The 20,801-nt window shown below is 42.9% G+C and overlaps 1 long non-coding RNA gene across 6 annotated transcripts; it reads left to right on the top strand.

The window, feature by feature from the left end:
• The first annotated feature begins 4,137 nt into the window (after positions 1–4,137).
• On the top strand, positions 4,138–18,831 carry LOC137858356 (uncharacterized). Of its 6 annotated transcripts, none has more exons than XR_011097672.1 (6): positions 4,138–4,262; positions 5,031–5,180; positions 7,199–7,343; positions 13,636–13,870; positions 14,097–14,185; positions 15,506–18,831. It is a non-coding gene; the product is annotated as an uncharacterized lncRNA (long non-coding RNA). The 6 variants fall into 6 exon arrangements; XR_011097671.1 differs by having other exon boundaries at positions 14,094–14,185; XR_011097670.1 differs by lacking the exon at positions 15,506–18,831 and adding an exon at positions 14,342–14,915 and having other exon boundaries at positions 7,202–7,343; positions 14,094–14,185.
• The last annotated feature ends 1,970 nt before the right edge of the window (positions 18,832–20,801 follow it).

Here is a 20,801-nt window from a genome sequence, read left to right as displayed (position 1 = left end):
GCTGTGTTCAGTAAGGTCATGGCAGGAAATTAAATGAGGCCTGCACTCCTCTGCATAGACGTTTAGCCAGGCAAATATCAGCTCCGTGGCGGGGCAAGGCCTAGGCACATGCATCCTCCCACACTGTGGGAAATACACTGGGAAAAGCAAGCAAAGGGGTATTTAAGCCAAATCCACATCACTCAGGGAGTAGGTGCATGCAAGAGGCTGAAGGACCCCATCCAAGCCCTCAGATCAAGTTGGCAGAGAACAGCCTCGAGTCTCCATTAGTCTCACTGCACAGAAACGGAGCAGGACTGTGTCCCACCTGAGCAGAGAACAAGAAAGCAAGTCAACAGCAGAAAAAAAACTGATGACAGGATCTTATTCTCAGAGCACCTGCATTTCCCACTGATACCAGAGCTGCGGGTGCCTGGCACTTCTTAAAATGTAACCGGCTTATTCATCCTGTCCTAGGTGAGAGCATTTTCTCTGCTCTTTGTTTGGTGTGAAGCCTGTTGGGAAAGACAGAATGAGCAGATAATAATAATGATGTTTCAACATCTCCAGCTCATGGTTCCTTGCCATATTTGGTGATTGTTTTCTTTAAGCTCTGAACTCTGGGTCTGTGGGAATCTTTAGCTTTCTCTTAAAAAATGCTGTCTGTTCCTTTTGATGGGGTTGGAAAGGCTGAAAACCTGTCATCCAACAGAACTGAAAAATTATAAACCTAAAGAGAAGAACCTTAAGTGCGCATTACTTTTAAACATCCGTGTTTTTAACAGCACCCTCCTGATTTGGGGGAAAATTTTGCTATCAGGTTTTGAGTGCTGAATAAAATTGACCCTCACCAAGGCTTGCAGTTTGGATAAAGTCCCAAAAGAAGCATTTGTAAACCACAAAAAACAACAACAACTTGGATTATGGCAAAATGCCTTTTTTGGATTTTTTTTTTTTTTTTGTACTTCATGCTTCCAACTGGAATTAGAAACACAAAAGAAGTAAACTGAGGTTCAGGGGTGAAGGGGAAGGGGGACAAAAATTTCTTTTATTTCCACCCCACTAAGTAAAATATTTGCACGCTTGACAAAACCTCATGTTATGGTGAGTTGAGACATTAATTTCCTCTGCGCTCAGCAGCAGACCTATACAGCACCGTATAAAACAGGAACTGGCCTCCCATTGAAGCGGCACCAGCAATGTCGAAATTGAGTCTGTTCCTGAGACATTTAAAAACTATTTCAAGATCAGACAGCGCCGGTGCAGACAGGAGCACAGGGCTGTAGGGGGAAACAGCACAGGGGCTTTTTTCACTCTGGTTGCTTGGAAGGTTTAAGCATCAGTGGCAAAATCTTTAAGTCTCCCCTCTCCTCATTTCTGCTGCCGACACTTGCTGTCTGTGCCTTTAATGGTACAAGATAAATATGCAAATGTGCGGCTGTGCATTTTTTTTAAACATATTATGCCATTAAGGCTTACAGCAATCCTGCAGCCACTCTTCAGGGAGTGCTCCTTCGGAGCCAAGTCCATTGCAGTCACTGTCACAGAGCAAATCATCTGTGCACACACGTGCACTTACATACACAGCACTGTTCTTTTTTCCACTTCCCACTGGTGCCAGGAGCACCAGTAGCTGTCTACTGATTTCTGCTGGTGTATTGTGAAGGGGAACTAAGCATACCATGGGCAAAATGGGAAGACCCCTCTACAACCCCCACAGAAAGTCAACGGTGATTGCTGTGTAGATCCACCTACCTGGATCAAACTACCCTTCACCCTCTATCTCTGGTGCCTTATTCTAAAACAAGAGCTATTCAGAGTGCAAGGACTTCTGCTCTTTGTCTGTGGAAAATAACCCCCCTATAACCCTTTTGTCTGTTCATGTCACTCAGATGATCAGCCACATCTTCTGTTCAGTGACAGCTTCACAAAATGCACCTATTTTAGAGTGCTCTGTTGTTTTACTCCTGCATTTTTAAGAAGGACTTATTTTAGCAACTAATTATCCTAACAGCCATAAAGAGATGGGGCCAAAAAATGTAAAACAGCTTACAGAAGAGAAATGAAGACACTGGATTATTTTAAAAGGAAGGAGCCTACTACTAAATTCATTGATGCTCGTCTATTGGGGTAACCTGCCAGAAAAGGTCAAGATGTAATTAGGACGGGTGTGCTGAGTGTATTGTATCCCTAATGCATGAAAAGCTGTTAGGTCTAAGCTTTCTAGCAGTACCCAAGGCACATTAAAACTCTTTGAGGACCACAGAAGGAAAGTAGATTGTGAAGCCCTACCTATGGGCTGAGGATTTGATTTTCTGCAGGGGCAGCACACTCTGGACACGCAAAAGAGTACGATGCCTTGAGAGCTCTTTCTCATTTCACAATGGATTTGCCAAGGATCTGGTGGGCAGCTCAACTCCTCATCTATAGATGCAATGGTTATTTCATCCAGCCAAACACTTCAACTTTTAGGAGCAGATGTCAGTATGTCAAAGAGCATTGTGCTGTTTGTGTATTGCTCTCAGTATGAGTACACAAGACGAGGTTTACAGACTGTTTAAAATGGTCTATATGGTATTTATATAGCACTCATCACCTGGGCATTCAAGCTTCCTACAAAAACAGGCATTAAACATCCTTTTTTTTTCCCCCTCTACAACCAACTAAATCATTTTTACAGGCATTTAGAGAGCTCACACACTCCTGTAATTATTGCCACGTTGCCTCTGTCATTCTCTTGGTCATGTTCAGGAGCACAATTCACTTCCTCCGGTATTAATGAGTAATAAATAATTCATACAAAAAATAAAAAAGGTACCTAACAAAAGAGACATGGGCATACTTCATGTGGTGACTGCATTATATCGTCTGTGATGTCGTTTTCTGTGGAAAAGCCCTGGAGAATTTAAGAGAAAATGATAACCTTTCTTTACATTCTGAACATCCTATAGAATAGAATACAATTAACATCTTTGTCAAAGAACATAATCCGGTAGCATGGCTCAAAAAGGTTGCAGAAGACAGCGCTCTGCGTTTCAATTCCAGAATAGAGTAGTATTACACTTCTGTAGACTCTTATTGGTTTCATCCCTCTTAACTTCTGTAGGCCTTTCCCGGGAGGGTTTGCACATGAGATGAGAAGAATGGCAGGAGAAAAAATACTGTAGAGAGACAGGAAAATGTCTGGCCTAAATTTGCTGCCAAAAGCTGTCTTGGGAGGCTTAGACGTAGTGGGACCATTCAGCTCCACGACAAAGGGGTCAGGTGTGCTCAGAAGAGGGTTAATAGGGAGAAAACAGAGAAACAACAGGAGAGTGCCCTGCAGATACACAATTAAACCGCTTTATCTGCCTAATAGCAATAGGTGGAGTACCAAGTCCCTGGCTGCTGCCACAGCCCCCCAGCTGCTGCAGGGCAGCAAATGACTAGACACTTTATCTGGGGAGCTGCCAGACTGTGCTCTTCATAGCCTGTGACCAGCTCCTTTGCCCAAGGGGTCCAGAGGAAGCATCTGGCCCTTAGATGACAGACAGCATGAATTACTCTGAGCACAGAAGGGTTCAGACATCTTTGTTCAGTTAGCATCTATCCATCCAATGCATATTGAATCATGCTCTATACAAACGAATCGCAGGGTAGCCTACCGTGAACACTCTCCATGCCCACACAAGCCAACCCCTTTCCACTCAATTGCTTTCTTACACCAGTCCTGGTATCAGTGTATCCCCACATAAAAGGGAATTAAAACCTTATTACGAGTTTGGCTGTGGCTGTTCAGCTCCATTGCTGTTTTTCAGAAGAGTGGCAGAAAGAAACTGAGAATGCTTTATTATTGTTGCTCAGTCTCCCTTGCTGGAGGGAGCTGCTCATGATTGAAGCTCTAAGAGGGATCCTGCGCTGGTGGGATGAGGGGCTTTCAGTGCAGTTTAGCAACAATCGGGGAAGCCAAAGGTTGGTTGGTGTTAGAAAATGAATACAGATTACATTCTGTTAGACAAACATGAAAGGTAAAAACAGTCACCTGAAAAACACCACACCTCTAAGGCTGCAAACTCAAACACGGAGGTGGGAGACGTCAGAACCACACAACCTTAATTAACCCTCCTGTGTGCATGCATTATCTAATTACATGAGCTTATATTAGTCCTCCCCAGAGGGCCTGTGCCTCACAATGCAGAGGACAGACAAATAATCGCTGTGTGAGAAGCTGGTCAATATTTTACCTTCTCCTCTCTGTATGGTCCCAGGCTTATTCACTGAACGCCATTCGCTTCCTGCTGAAGGTAGGATTACTCATTGTATCATGGACATTCATGTCACATTCCTGACTTTAGCAGCTGTGGACCTCACATAAATTAACACACTTGTTTTCATCTATGTAAAAGGAGGGCTTGGCATTATCCCCATGTAGCAGAGGAGATCATTGCTGTACAATTTCAATGAGAATTTCCATTACTCTCTCTGAAATGGTTAAAAAGGCAAATGAAATATGGTTTTGCTGTGAGAAGAGCCGCTCAGTTTTAATATGTGGTGCTACTGGTCCTGCATAAATTTTGCATTCTCTTTCTAACCAATAACCCCGTGCAGATATCCCCGTTATTCATAAAAATGATTAATTCATTTTCAGAATCTCACCAACTCCTTTGATTGAGTGGCCCATTGCAAGGTGTGCCCCAAAAACAGCCTTGTACTGAGATTTCAGCTGACCTAGAACAAACTTCCTTGTACCACTGAAATTGACTTTCTTAAATTTTATTGTATGTCTTACTGCTCCTGATCAAAAAGGCTGACTGATTTTTTTTTCTATTTAATGTATCTTTTCTATGTCCTTCTACCACACTCTTTTACCACCCCTTTCCTCACTACACTAGCTAGTTTCATTTTTCTTCTGTCTCTCCCAACATAATATTCACGGCCTTGTTTCAGGCTCCTCTGCTTCAGAAATACCTTTCAGGAGGGGAAAAAATATATATGTATATATTTTTTTCCTTTAACTTGCAAACCCAACAGTTTTTAGAAACACCTGTCACTGCTTCCATGTCTCCAATCAGTGAGCAGTGCGGGTGTCTCTCTCAGTGGGAGCTGACAATTTGATGATACTTCATCAGCGTGGGACTCCTGCTGAGAAGTAGATTGAGACAAAGGAAATGCCTCTCACCATTGGAACAAATAAGAAATCAGATTTTCTAAGTTATTGCTAGGTAAGTTCCCTTTTTTTTTTTTTTGGAAGTAAGTCTGCGTGTGTGTGTACTGGCATTAGTACTGACTAGTCCACTCCCGTTTCTCTCTCACACTGTACAGTCATTAATCTTACCAGCAGAATGACAGTCCTCAGGAAAAAAAACAACAAAAAAAAAAAAAAAAAAAAAAACAAAAAAAAACCACCAGGCTGGGACTCAGGAGCTGTACTAAAATGCTGGCTTCACTATAGATTTCCTGTGAACCTCAGGTAGGGCATGTTTAAGGTCTCAATTCACAAGCCCAGTGCAACTCTTCTTTAAAATAATCAGAAAGTTTATCCTTTTCCTGGTGGCAGGTGTATTCTGGTTTGTATTTTCAAGACTGTCTGCATTATCAGACTGCTTTCTCTAAAATATAAAGAAGGAAGTCCTTATACTACACAAAAGTAAGCTAGTACTGAAAAGCAGGGCATGTAGGAATGTAGGGCAAAAGAGGTTGGGAGAGAGTGAAGTGCCGGCCCCCCTGAAATCAGCTGGAGGTTTGCTCGACAAATCAAGCAAATCAATCAAGCAAATCAATCAACCTTCCCACCCGTTAGTTGGGAGGGAATGAATGCCCTATTGCCTCTTAGATTGCTTGCAGTGAAGAGGGTCACAGCCTCTCTGCAGGTTGCCAGAATATTCAGTGCATGAGTGGCTGCTGACAAAATGCCCAAACTCAGGTCACAATGAGAATAACCAGCTGATGGAAATTGCTGTTGGAAATCCTCTGTATCATTCAGTTTTATGGAGTTCCTTTTTCTTGCATTATCGATAACGGGGACCCTGTAAAGCTGAGAGATTCAGAATCACCAGCAGCCGTCATCTGGACAGTAAGGGACAAGTAAGATTAGTGGTAGAGGTTACTCGTATACGTAGTGCCTCAAGGCTACAGAAAGCATGGCGTGAGTGCTCTTTGCATGATACAAGTGCTCTCTGTGCTCATACATACAACAAAGGAACTGTACCCAGTCCCCCTTTCCAACTGGGATGGTTTCTCACCCTTTGGTCAGGCACTGGGCAGCCCTCAACAGCCAGGACTAAGCCAATATACTGCAGGCAGGAGAAGCTGCATCTCTGGAAATTGCGATGGTCAATGCATGCTGCATTTCTTCTGCAGGTAGATGCTCTCTCAGGAGACCGTAGGAGAACACTGTAGCACCAGCAACATCAGTCTTGCTGGTGGAAGTAACCTGCCCTCCATCTCTGGGGCTTTGTGCTTGGTTCCCGCTGACCCACAGACACATATCTGTGTTTTCTGTAGTTTTGCTGTATTCCCTTGAGATCTTTCGTGGATGCCAAGTCCTGAACAACCTGCAGTACAGGCCACAGCTCATGATGTCCAGCTGACTTTTACTGCCATAAACAGGATGATATTTGTTTAATTTAGTGAAATAAATGCCTCTCCTAGCTGTTTGGAAAGCAAATCCCTCCTTACCCTCCAGCTGGTATTTGCTGTACTTGAGTGAGGCTGGTAAAAAGCTTGGGTTATAATTGAATGCTGCTATGTTTGTGCAGAACCAACAAGCTTTCTTAATGCTTCTTAGGGCTTTTTAAGCCAAGGAACTGCTCTTTTCCTCGCCAGAGCTCTCCAGTCCTTTAACAGCATTGCACACAGCAGATCTTCAAACAGGGACAGCAAGCAAGACTGAAGCAGCAGGTACTGCCACGGAGCATAATAATACATTTGTGCAGGACTTTACAGAGCTTTCTGAAGTTTCTCACAACAGTCACACAGCGCCTCTTCGGTATTTACCAACAAGAACTGCCTGTGGTCCTGCAAGCACAGCGCTACTAAGTGGTAAAGCCGTGGCCCCTGCCTAGGCCTTCTCTTCTCTGTAGGTCTTTGCTATAATCCTTATCCCAACGTGAAAAATTTGGACTTTGCTGTTAGCAGGCATCCGGATAGCTCTACAGATATCCATGCTGACTAACTCCTGAGAGACTATTTACAATTCCAGTGCTTTTGAGCACAATGATGTTTTTTCCATTGCCTTCAGCAGCAGCAGGAGCAAGAGTTAGTACTGAGAAAAACTGCAGAGATATGAGGCCAAAACGAGTGGTGATTAAATGAATGGAAGCTTTCAAACAGGAATGAGACCCAAAATCCCAGATTTTGCCTCTTCTCATCCAGCTCCACAGAGGGTAAGTTAATAGAAATATGCATGCTTTGGAATGTAGTGCATATTTCCTCCTTTCAAAATTTATGGATGTCTACTAATTTATTCTCGTCAATGATGACAAGAGGAATTCAGGCTGATGGCTGGCACTATACCGTATTAATTGCTTGCTTTGCAAAAAACATCTGTGCTACAGGGCCAAGTTCTGTCTTCTGCTTCTAGTTGCCTTATTTCTATGTATATTCCCATATGTCCTTCAGTCTCTTCCTCTTACTCTTCCCTCCAAATTTCCCCTTCACTTCAGTGCCTCTCATATTTTATGGGCTGTCTGATCACATGCCTAAGTCAAAGAGATTTCTTCCAAATGTTTGCTTTCACTCACAGCTCCTAGTTCATGTTAGGGAAGAACTGTATATAAAGGAGTGAAAAAGATGCGTTGCTTACATGTGATCCTAAGTCATCTTAATTAAGATGACTTCCTCATGAGGAACACTCCCTAGAAATGCCTATGGTCTGCAGAGCACCCAGCTGTTAAATGAAAAACATGCTAGAAGACCACCACAACTTTAGCCAGTAACTAACAACTCCCTCTGCCTCCAGGGTGTAACTGATGGATATTCTAGAGAGCCCCCTGTTGCCGTATGTGAGAGTAAATCATGCTTCAATTATTGCATCTTATAGTCAATTGCAGCACAGGGAACATGCTTTGCCAGCAGCTGTTATCAGCATACTTGGAATTCTTGACCAAGATCATTGAAAACCCAATATGAGAACAAAAGGCTACAAATTATATCCATAGTATGTTAAAGTTAAGACAGTAGGCTGTAAAATAAAGAGAAATCTTTCTATTAGATAGAGCTGTCTCAGAGTCACTTCTTCCTTTAGAAATCATGATCTACGCAGTTTCATAAATCGATGAAAGGATTTTGACCATTAAACTTAATTGATACTGAATTTAAAGGCATGAACTTAAATCATTTTGCCATTTTCTTTGACAATTAGTTTTTGGCATTGCATTTCTCTCTATCACTATATGAAGCAAAAAATCACAAGTACTGAGGAAGCAAGATTAGCATGTAGAAAAGATGAAGCACTGTGAGAAACGACATCTGGGGCAATGCAAAAGATGTTTCAAGGAGTGTAAACAGGCAGAAGTAAAAACAGAAAATAAAACCTGACTTTTAAGTAAAATCAGCAACAACTTGGATTTATATAGTGCTCCATATGTTCTAGATGAATAACACCCAAGGCGTTTTAGAGTGAAGTAAGGTAGGAAGCATGCTCAAGGCGAGAAAGTAAGAAAATAATTAAATTTCTTGAAAATGTTTTCAGCTTTGAGTAGGTGTAATTCTTCCTTTTAGATGGCTGTTGGTAATGGTGCTGAGGTGCTGTTGTTTTACATAATTGGCTTTGGATGGAAGCCATGCTGCAGTGAAAGAGCAAAGACTGCTTGTAGTTAAAATGCTCATTCTGTTTATTTATTTATTTTTAATATATATTTTTTAATGTAATGCTGCAGCAGAAGTCTGATTGCTTAGGAAAATCTACCTAGAAAGAAAGAACAAAAACATTCAGCTGTTTGGGAATGTCATTGAGCCTGTTAAGGACAAAAGCAGGCCTTAGGTGGGAGAGAGAAGAAAGTATACAATTTTCCCCCATTTTTGTATTTCTTACCACATCTCTAGTTTACAGAGGAGAGGACTGAGAAAAAGATTCTTAAAGGCTGCATCTAGGTGGATTTCTCCATCTCTGTGTAAAAATTAAAAGAGCATTGTTGTACTATCTATAATAACAAAGGACTGTCAGCAAGAGAAATAAATACAGCACAAAGTAAACAGCTGCTGAACAGTTTCAAGCATGAATCACGATCATAGTGCTGTGGTTATTATACAACGAGAAAACAATGAGTTGCACAAGTATAGTACAAAATGGAGCCTTTCCGTTTCTACCATTCATGAGGCACAGATCACATCAGCTAAGATTTGCTGGTGATAAATGTATGTGTCCCTTACTCCACTTCTTCAGAAGGGAAGTGCCATGCACTGTTAAATTTCTCACCCTCTTTCACCACGATTTTACGTTTTCCACAGGATAGGAGATCAGCAGGTTAGTCAGTTGCTTAGGCCACCACTGGTAAACTGCAGGTGGATGGCTATTTTGTATATGGGCATTTTTCTGGCCAGAAACTGTAACTACTGTTGCTGTTAAGAAACCTCCCCAAGCTTTCTAATGTTAAAACCATGCTCAGATCCTGGGCCCCCGGTCCTAAAGGCCTGTATGACTGTACCTTCAAAGATGGGCCTTGGAATAAGACTTTGATTTGTCAGACTGCTGTGGAATTCCCAGAACAGTGAAGCAGGCAACTGTGCATGGCTACCTGCCAACAGCAGGGGTTTTACAGCTTACTAAAGCAGTCATCATCTTCATCATCACTTGGATTTATCAGATGTGTTGTCCTCAAGGCCTCTGTCAGAAACAGGGCCTCACTGTTCTTTATAGACAGTAAGAAGATACATAACAAGCTTCAAAGAGATAAAAAAAAAAAAAAAAAAAAAAGAAAGAAAATATGCTTGAAAGAGGTTATCAAATGTCTTCTGTCTTGGAAAACAGTACTGCTAGCCAGCATTCAGTCTGCCCAGCTGGCTCAAGGGTACTTCCTGATTTCAAGGAAGAAAACCTGCCAGTTTTTGAAATGAATATATTATTATTATTATTATTGGTATCTTGCTTTTTAATCCTTCACTATATGCATAGCCTGATCTACATCAAAAAGGAAACCAGAAGGGTGCACACATGCTGCCAAAAGTCTGCTAGAAGAGGATTCTTGGCTAAAATTTTCAAAGCTGCTTGAAAGGATTTCCTGCTAACTTCAGTCCTGGAAATCTACTCTTTGCTGCATGAAGATAATGAAGAGGCTACTCATCAACACCAGCATTTCAATTTCCATTTTCTCTTTAAACTGAGGAATCTTAGGCCCAGAGCTTCCTTTCTTAGTGGTTACTTTGTCTGAGGACTGTGGCTTTATGTAAGAGTTAGGGAGAGGCCAAAAAGCCCTGTCCATAACCTGGTATATAACAGAGAACTGCAGATTGTAGCAGTCCCTAAAGCTGCTTAGATGGACTGAGCTGAGCACTGTAATCTAGCTCTTAACGTCAAGGAAAAAGTATTCCCCACCAGTAGCTATCCATTATATGTAAGAGACAGCAAAAGATGATTGAACTGAGTTTTCTTATCTCATACATGATGATCAACAGAGGAAGAGTCATAATAATAATCTAGGTTAGGCAAGTAAGGCAGTGATTTTGTGGGGTTTATGTTTATCCAGGATGTGGAACAGATATAAAGTCGGTCAGAGCTAAGTTTTCAGCATGAACTGGAAGGTTACAACTGTCTCTTACTTCTGCAAGGTGCTTCTGCTGAGTATTATATGCTAAATACTGCCATGAATATTTAAATAACTGCTGAGTTATTAGCTCTGATCAGGATGTAAATGATGCAAAAAGATAGTTCCTTGGGGCCAGAAAAAGTTGAGAAAGGCAGTCTTGAAAAGATCACTACAGATGAACAAAGCACGTAACAAACATCTCAGTTACCATTTTCTTACAATCTTATTTTGCATCCCTAATGAGGTCCTAGGCATCGCATGAGAACCTTGCTCTAGTCCCCATTAACTTCTCGGTGCATCAGGCAACTAAGCCAGCTTATGGTGCCCTGCTGAAAAAATGTGACTCCTCTAATAACAAAGAAAAGCAAGGGCACAGTAGTTGAACATTCAGCCGTAACGCTATTACCTATGCAACCAAGATTGCCACTGGAGTTCCCAGAAGGCCACAGACTTCAAATCAAAGGCCACAACATGTTCGCAGGAACATACATGTAAAGCCCATGATGCCAGCTCCTCAAGCTATCTGAAAGAGAAGCAGCAGTCCAGTGCTGCATCGGGAGTCAACAAATGACAAAAAGATAAGTTCCATAATGCATAAAGAAATAAAATACAGTCTTATAAAAAGGAAATACGGGCAGTCTCCGTTTTAAAGCACTTCGTATTTTAAGTATCCCTAGTACTCAAATAGCTCTTCTCTGGTTAATATAGCAGCTGTGATTCTTAAAGTTCTGTTTTTGCTAAAGCGTGCTGTCTCAGTGACTGCAACCAGCTTTCTCTTTTTTTGTTTCTCCATGTAGTAAACAAGGATAAAACATATCATCCTTTACACATAGAAACTTTTTTTTTTTCTTCTATGCACATTGTGATTCTGACCACCCATTTCTAGTTAGGATGGGTAACCCAAAACTACAGAAATCTTTTTTAAGAACAATACAACAAAACTGAGTTACTTTTAAAAAAATCTTTTGTGCAGGACGTAATGATTGAATTTATAACCTGATACTTGTGTGCTGAAGTTAGGGGTCAAGGAAATGTTATTTTAGTACCCGTGGAAGGAACAAAACCTATTTTATGTTAATGATTTAGAAAAATTAGGTAGTGTAAAAACTTCCTTCCGTTTTCTAAACTGGCTCCTTGGGAAATGTGATAATGCAGAGTTTTAAAATACTTTAGAATTTGCATTTTAAAAAAATGGAAATTGTGTACAAAGAAAAACACAAACATGTTCAGAATGCCTACTGCCAGCAACATCTTGGCATTTGCCAGTACTTAAAGGTTATGTCTGTCATGTTTAGATGTGGCATAAAGTCTTTCACCCTTTCCCAAGTAATTGGACATCACACTGATAGGTAAAATTGAATGTGTTATGAGCAGCTCTCCTATAGACTTGCAGGGCTTATTGACAGACAGTGCTTGGAGAGAAGGCCTAATTTTATGCATGAACATGTCATGCTGGAATAATTATGCAACTGCTTGCTTTCCTTCTTCAGCACATTGTGAAACCCCACAATGGTTCCTGGAAATTCACACCTTCTTCTGGTTTTGCATAAGCGTAATTGCTGTGGTTAACACGGGACAATAGATTCAAGATATTATTAAGCTGAATGAAACATACAACCAAGAACAAAGAACAGAATAATTATATATATAAAATATTCTTGCTCTCAAGGTGTAGGAAACTGGCTTCAGCCTACACATCTTTTGTAAACAGTGGCAAATGAAAAACTGGTTCTAGCTGGGGAATCTACGGTCATTTGTTTTCTTCTCCTACTCTGTCGGTTGACTGATAGAAATTTGCAAAAACTGAGGTAGCATTTTGCCTCTGGTAAGCTTGGCTTATGGTCTTTTAGTTCAAGGCAAGTTTAACCAGTGTGAAGTATCCCATCTTCTAAAATAAGAAATCCTTCTGGATCATAGCTGAAAATCACTGACAACTGACTACTACCTAGCTCTCACGTGAACAAGCTGACTGAACACTTACGGTTAAGGAAAGGAAAATGTTGGGGTGGCAAGGACACCTCTTGAGCTGAAAATAATTGGCTGCTGGGAGGATGGTATTGGGGGATGAAGGAGTATCCTTATGCTTTCCCTGTTCCTATTCTCTCCAGACATCTGTTCAATGCCACAGTTATACTTTTTTTTTTTTTTTTTAGCTGGTACATAATGTTCATGCCTATATTTCACATTTGGAAATGCATATATCAAACAGCAATACAAAAACTACCCAGGAAGAATGCATAATCTCTGGAAAAAAAAAAAAAACACACGACAGCATTCCTGTTACTGTTCCATTTCTAAATACAAAACTGACTACCATAATGCTGCTTCTGTTTGTATAGTGAGACAAGTTCATTTTGTGTGTGTGTGAATGGCATGAGTGACAGTCTCCCTGTTTTGATTTCTTTGCTGTTTAGGACTTCTAGGCTTGCACACCTCCTAGAGAAAGACCCAGGCAGTGCACGGCTGGCTTATGTCATCCTGTTTGAGACAGAATAAAATCATTTTGCTCTTGCCAATCAGGAATCCATTGTTTATCAGTGGCCAATTCTCCCCTCTTTACCCTTTTCACCCTGCTGTCAGTCTGATTCAGCTTGCCCTCATTCCTTCCCCTTCTCTGGTATGCTCCTTTGGGTCCTCTCCCATGTGGCTGGCACCAGCAGTGGTGCTGCCAGAACACAGCTGCTTTGGGTGCATCATAGTGGAGCAAAGCCATCTCTCTGTACAACTGCAGCTCACAGAAGTGCAGATCAGTGCTGGCAGACGCCGCAGGGAAAGCAGTGAGTGCCCATGCTATGTATCCGTGGCACTTGTGCTCTCTGCTAAGGTGCTCAAGTAGTGCTGAGGTTGCAGGACTGGGATCTCTCTTAGCTTCATGTTTCCTGGTTCTCATCACTATTTCCCTTACCCACAGTCTCCACTTCCTTGTTTTCAGGTCTGCATTTAGTCATCCCCAGCTCCAGAAGACAGGAGACACCCCGGAGCCATTTTAACTCGGCCCTGGGGGTGTCCAGCAGCGAGGTGCTTTGGCTGTGAGCTCTGGGGGGCCCCTTCCTAGAGCTGCAGAGATACCTCAGGAGCCTGAGGTAGCAGACCGGTCAGGCTCCAGATATGTTGAAGACAACAGGAATGAGCCTCCTCTCTCACGATTTCCAACCAAGGAGAAGCAGGTAAAGCTTTAAACTGAACCTCCAGCAGAACAGGGGACTGCTTGCTCGGGGTAGTAACCAGACTCCCTGTTGGTATTCTGCCACGTGAAGGACTGCTTCTAGGGCAAACAGCACAGGGGAATGTTTGTTCCCTTCTTTTCCCATTACTTTTGAAGCATCACTACCAATTTTCTTGCATTCCTTTTTTTTCTTTTCTTTGCTTTTCCCATTTGCATTTACTCAGCAGCAACCGGAGCACATCCACTTCTGAAGTAAGGTTAAATAAATGCTGTTAGTTGATGACTAGCAGTTGTGCACAAATGCCTTCATAAGAAGGTAAGTTTTCTCAAAGCTGTTTGCCTACGGGTAGATGGCTGTTCTAATGGCATGTTCAATAAACATGCCATTATTTATAGGGCTCGTGAGATTATTCATATAATACAGGTTTATTTGTATAATATAATAGCAAGTTTAATCTTTTCCAACACCTAGGTCCCTCTTTGCAATTAGCAAAGTAATGCATCGCATCTGCCACCATTCTGCTGCTCACCCCGTCCTCATCTGTAACTTCTAAAAAAAGGATTGAGAGTACCAAGTCTTATCATAAAATAAATAAAAAGGAATAATGTCTATTAGTACCTGCCTCTGGATTTAAAAGGAAGGGCAGATTACTCGACGAGAATACAAGAAAACTTTCCTTACATCAACAAATAATTCATGATGTGTATGTGGGTATCCAGCAACTCTATTATTGCAGTAGCGTGACAAATATTGTGAGAGGGACAGCAAATGGGATGTATCATTCTACTGTCTTGACAAAGATTATAGCAAGAACGGGAAACGGGACAAATGTAACTCATTCTGGAGACAGTCCCAGAGCTGTAATCTCATTTGTTCTTCAGCATGAATTATACAGCAGTGCAGAGGATGAGAATGTGATTTTCACCATGTTGTATACTTTAATCACTTTTCTTTGCTACTAAACAAATAACTCAATGTGAAATGCTGATAAATGGGGGATATTAGTTTTTGAACTATGAACTAAATGAACAGAAGAATGCTGCAATGTAAGAGTTCTGCCAGTTCCATTAAAATTTGATATGGGACAAATTCAGCTCAGGTTCAGGCAAACAGGATTCCTGCAGATTTCTGAGAATCGTCTGCCATGTCCCGGAGTGGAGCTGGACCCATGCCCTTGCCTTCCTTAGCTTGGAATTGGGCCTTTTGGAGATCGTTCCAGAGCTGGGTGTCTGCTTGGTGGGAAGTTTTGATCTGGAAGCTATGGTGGAAAAAAATTGTGGTTGCAAAGTCCCATTGGACCTGACTCTTCTGGCAAGAATAAGGGGCAGCTTGACTGTTGTTTATGCCAACAGCTGATTTGGATGTTGTTTGGTGTGGAAAGACAACATTTGAAGCTCCACAGGGAGTTTAATCCAAGCTGAAATCCTTAGGTAATCCATTCTGTAGTAGAAGACAGCTAGGAAGCTCCCTAAGGTACATGTGGTTTTCCAGAACTCATCTTGTGGGTAAGGGGAACTTTGTGAAAGTCATTATTAAGGAGGGGAAGAATAGCTATTTTGTGATATATTTGTGTGATAAGCCATTTCCAGAGTAGCTTACGGTCCCTCTAAAACCTCTCTGTATGAAATCCCTTAGGTTTCTTCTGCATGCTTACCCTGCAGTTCTGAGCCAGACTGAAGAATGAATTTCCCATTCTTCCCTTTGTGTTTGCTGCTTGTAACTCCAAGGCACCACGAGCAGGTGAAGGGCTGACATGACCACTGGTGAATTAGGCTGCTATGACAACAGTGAGAGCAAAGAGACAACCTGGGCCCTGAATTTATGTAAATGGGATTTCCATGTTCCAGGTGGCTAGAGGGCTTGAAGTGACAAACGATCCTTCCTGAAGGTAGATGAGAATATCAGGACTCCCCCGGTGCACAAGCAATCACGGCGTATGTGGGAAAGCAGGAGACAAAGTTTTGTTTTTGAATCTCAAGTGCACTGTGATGACAGTGCAAGCAGTGGAGTGGCTCGTGTGAATCCAAAATCAGCGTATGTGAGCACCAGAGGAACAGTCTGGGCTCCGTAGGAGGCTGCTGTGGTTTAGAGCAGAGAATTGCCTCTGAAAACTTTAGGAACTGAAACTCAGTTCTTCCTGTGCTGCAGGACTGGAGACAAAGCATGCCAAGACCTGCTCTTACAGGTGGTTCAACCCTGATCTTAAATTTTAGGGTCAGGTTCTCAAAATTAGTTGAACGTAGTGGGACATGTGCCAATGTCTCTGCACAAATCCAGCCTACACTGTGAATTACTGCAGACTGTGCATCCAGTTCCCCCTGCCTACCTCAACCTGCCAACCTCAGTGGAGAGCTGCAAGGGTTGGCTGGTCAATGCTGTAAGCACAGCAGTGCTCGCTGGGCAACAGCAGTTTCAGCCCCAGCAGGTGGAAGCTGGGGGAAAACAGAACTCTTCTGTGTAACACTGAATCATGGCCTCACTGGTAAGCAGACAGCCTTTGAATGGACAAGCTCGAGTTCTGCTAGGGATCCCAGATTACACTTTGATTTCATCAGTTTACTGAGAAAGCTGCTGAGATTGGGCCAGCAAAGGAAGGATGCGGATGAGAAGGATTTTCCTGGCAAGTTGAAAGGCCTGGGAAGACAAAAGAATGTGTTAAGATTGTTCATCTTCTCTAGAGTACAAGAGCCTCTTTTTTTTTTAATTATTATATTTTTATTTCATTTTTGAATGAATAGGGAGGATATTTGGGGAAGCAAGAATGCTTCCTTAAACACAATTTTTCCAAGAAACTGACCTTTCAGGAAAAGCGGGCATGGACAATGTCCAGGGTCTGAAACACCATGGTGAGTTTTGAGTAACATGAGTGAAGTAAGACGGTTTATTTAGGATTTATGATTGCTCTAGGTCAGACCAAAATTTATTAGTCTAGGACTGTAATTCCCTTGAGTCCTGGCGGGTCTCCAGGCTGTGGTGATCTCAGTTTCTCAGAGGACAGATCTAAAAGCAACATGTCTCAAATAATGAAATATTAAATTCCTGTTATTTAAAGACAAAACCAAAAATAAAATCCTTCATTTGCAGTGCAACTACAAGACGCACCTCTCCACACCATGCATAACAGCTGTAGCAGCTGGTGGCCAACAAACCTACACAGCCAGAAGTTGCCTTCTGAGGGAGGAAACCCCATTTCCTTTTAGCAAAAGGCACAAAATCGATGCCCTTTCCCATAGCAGTTGGCCACAGCCATGCCAGCAAACAGGGCACGGCACTAAGGCAGTGCTCAAGACCTCCCAGATGCTTTGGTCTAGGAAAGACTCCCCTCTCTGAGATAGAAATAAGAAAGATGAGTTGCCTAAAGCCATCTCTTGAAGGACTGAGCCCCTGGCCAGGCCCTGGGCAGGGGGAATCATATCAAAGAGTTTCTATGTACCCACCTATCTCAAGAGAAAGTATTCAGCCTCCTCCCCTCCCAGCCTTTCTTTGCTAGAAAAGTGCCAAAACTGCTACTGCTTCCTCTCCAGCCAAAGAGCAAAACTGGTGTGAAAAGCTCAAATGAGTTTGTTCACTCCAAATTTCATCTGGCTTCATGGCCATGTGCTGGAACAACGAGCTGGGCTCCTTTGCCTTCTGTGATGCCTGTTAAGTCAACTGGCTCTTGGCAAGGCTACTTGTGGATGGGGCCAGTTTACACTATCACGAGGTGTTTAAGTTTCTGAAACCAGGGCCAGAGTTTGGCTCCCAATGGCTGAGACAACCACCAAGACTGGAAGAAGCTGTCACTGTGCTAATCTATCACACTAGCTTTGCCTCAGCTGTCAGGCACAAGGGACTTGGATATGCTGTTTGGGATAGCCAAAAATTACCCCTGATTAACATAGCCGAATATTAACTTCCCTTCAGAAAACGATGGGGAGGAACTGTTGTGTTAGAGTAACGAAGCTGGCAGCGGTCTGTTGTGGTGTCCACGTGCCCTAAGGAGACAGTGGTGAAATGAGGTGGTGTAACAAAAACCTTGTTTTGAATTCGGGTTTATTCTTGTCTTGAGTCCAAGTCCTCTGATTTCACAACCTGGCTGGAGACTGGACTCCAGAGGACAACAGCTCAGCATAACGCTGGCAACGCTTTCAGCTTTCTCTTCCCTTCCAAAATGGGCCCCTGTGGGCCCTGATGAAGGATCCAGAGGCTCCTGACATCCCTGCAAAGCAGTGTACACAAATGCTAGCTGCTTCTCCTCCTCTGTCGTCAGGTCAAGGGAGAAAGCTCAGATCACAGAGGTCAGATGAGAAAAGAGCCTGGTCCTAACCCTGGTCCTTTCTGCTCAGGAGCAGAAAGAGGGGTTTCTAGTGTGGGAAGTGTTGATTTCACTCTCTAAAGGCTTTGTGTCTGATATTAAAAGGATTTGGAGACTGCACACATTTAACAGCCCTTTCTCTCTTCATCTCTTTCTGCTCCAACCTGCTTTTGGTCACTTTCATTCATCTGCCCATGGCTGGCTGCCTGGATTAGTTTTTTTATTGAATACATTTCCTTGTGTTAACAACATATGTGACAAATAAGTAATGTGACTCATCAAAAGGCACAGGAATGCAATGCTCCAGCTATTGAAGGACATTTAGAATTCAGCAACTTGCCACCTTTGTGTCAGTCCCAAAACACTGTATAATGTAAACAGACAGATCTGAAAGGAGATGCAGAAGTACAAACTTGCCCAGAACTCTGCTTGTTTTCATTCTCATTTTAAATAAGTAAACTGAAATGAAATCTACTGACACAGTTTTGGCAGTTTTGATTTACATTTCCTCTGAGGCCCAGTAAACATTTCCTCAAGATCTTATCTAGGGTTAAAAATATGTCTGTGTTCCAACACACACCTATAAAACGTGTCAAATGCTTTTGCCACAGTTTGTGCAAATACAGTTGTTTCTTCCCCTTTTACTAGGAAAACCTTCTGAAGAGTATTCAGAGGTGACATTAATTCCTTGTGAAGAGTATTTTTTTGTATACATCACCTATGCAACCTAACTGGCAGGTGCCTCTTCTAATGACAGATGGGAAAACTCCTAATTTTGAGAGGCTAAGGCTAAAGGAGGATGCCAATCCAGTTGTGGTGGTGCTGGTCCTGTGAGCCTGATTCCTCCTGGCCTCACACACCATAGCTCCTGGTTATGTGCAGCAAGCATCTTGCAAAAGGTTCAGTTCATTTTCTGTGAGCTTTCTCAGGCATGGAGACAGATGGACGAGGTCACCGAGGAATGCAGAGGGTCTCTGCGGTGTGACTGGGGTCATCTTGGTACTACCTGCACTGGGAAATGGAGGCAGGAAGCATGCAGGACAGCCTAGGGATGGGAATAATCCCATCAGACGTGGGGGGAGGAATGCCAGGTCCCTCGCTGATGGGGAGGTGGTGAGGCAAGGGCTTGACGACAGCAGAGGAGGTGGCACAGCTTGGGGGAAAGGTGTCAGCAGTGTGCACGGGGTGCAGATGCCAGCTTTAACAGCCAGTTCGACTCAACCAGCCGAGGTGCTTGCTGAGACACAGCAGCACGCCATCTGACTTGGCCAGAGCACTTCTGCAAGGAGCAAATGGGGGCTAACACACTCAGACCCAACATGGGGTATTGCTTTACGAGCCTGTAGGAAATGGGGAGAGCCTCTTCCTGCCTTACCACATGTTTTGTGCATCTGCACAGGCTTCAACACAGCCTGACCCTAACCTTTTTTCCTCACTACAAAATTCCCCATGAAGCCAACACATATAAAATCCCCTGGAAAACCAGAAGAAATTCTCAACTGGGCTTCCCAGCTAAACAAGGCACCCCAGCAAGGACAACAACCACCTTGCTAAGGTTCACCCAGCTTTCTCCTGGGGACCTGCCCATCTCTGGATCCTGGAGACTCCCACTCTTGAAACAGGGTTTCTACTTTGATGTGGGCTGCAGAAAGGGCGCTGGGGTATGCCGAGCTCAGCTGTTGTATCCTGTGACAGATTTCCTAACTGTAGCTGGGCAAGCTGAAGACAGACTGTCATTTCATCATTTTTGGACAGGGATCCCCCCTTTAACACTTAACTATTATCCACATACTGGTATTCTGGCAAGTCTGTGCTCACGCTAATCTGTTAGGATGGTCCTGTTCCCACTCATAATGTGGCACAGTATGTCAGCTTCAACCAGGCAAGGATGCCAACCTCAGTTGGATTGTGAATAGCCTGCAGAAGAGCCTCCTGCTGGTGGAAGAAGTGCCAAATTAGGCCACATGCTCTCTCATTGGGATGCACTGTGCCCAAAGCTGCTTTGGTATCAATTATGGAGGGAGCAACACCCTCTTGCAGAAAAGATTGCATTAACCCTTCCATTTCACGCGCTCTGTCTCTCCTGTTCAATTTCCATGTGTTATTTCTGGTGTTTGCCTGTACAACATGAAGATATTCTTCTTCCATGACAGCTAAAACAAAGGTCAGATGTGGCTGTTCAGATTACAAGCCCCAGCTCCGATTGTTGTTGACTCTGGAGTTGTCTCTTTCTATTAAACCATTTGCCATTGAGACAACATCTCTAGATGCTGCAGAGACACTGACTCCAAAGACATCCTTTGCCCCCACTGGGATTACTGTCTTACTGCTCGATGTTTCTTAGCAGAAATCCTGTGGACTTTAGCTACCTCCAGAGAACTGGTGAGCAGGTAGGAGATGGGTACCCTGCTGCATGGTTCCCTGCTGCATGTGTCCCTCTGAGCTAGTGCACCATTACCCAGGTCAGAAGAGCTTCTGGACCTGCCTTTTTCTAATCAGGATGATCTCTACAGTTTCAGGCAGGCAGCTGCATGAACAGAGTACCATACCTATCAAACTAAACACAGCCTGCCAGCCTCAGTGTAACATCTCTTCAACAGTCTCGCATTGGTGCTGAATTATAACTTGTTTTTCTGC

Source organism: Anas acuta, chromosome 6 (genome assembly GCF_963932015.1).
Source record: "Anas acuta chromosome 6, bAnaAcu1.1, whole genome shotgun sequence".
Taxonomy (NCBI): Eukaryota; Metazoa; Chordata; class Aves; order Anseriformes; family Anatidae; genus Anas; species Anas acuta.
This window is presented reverse-complemented; position numbering and strand designations above follow the sequence as displayed.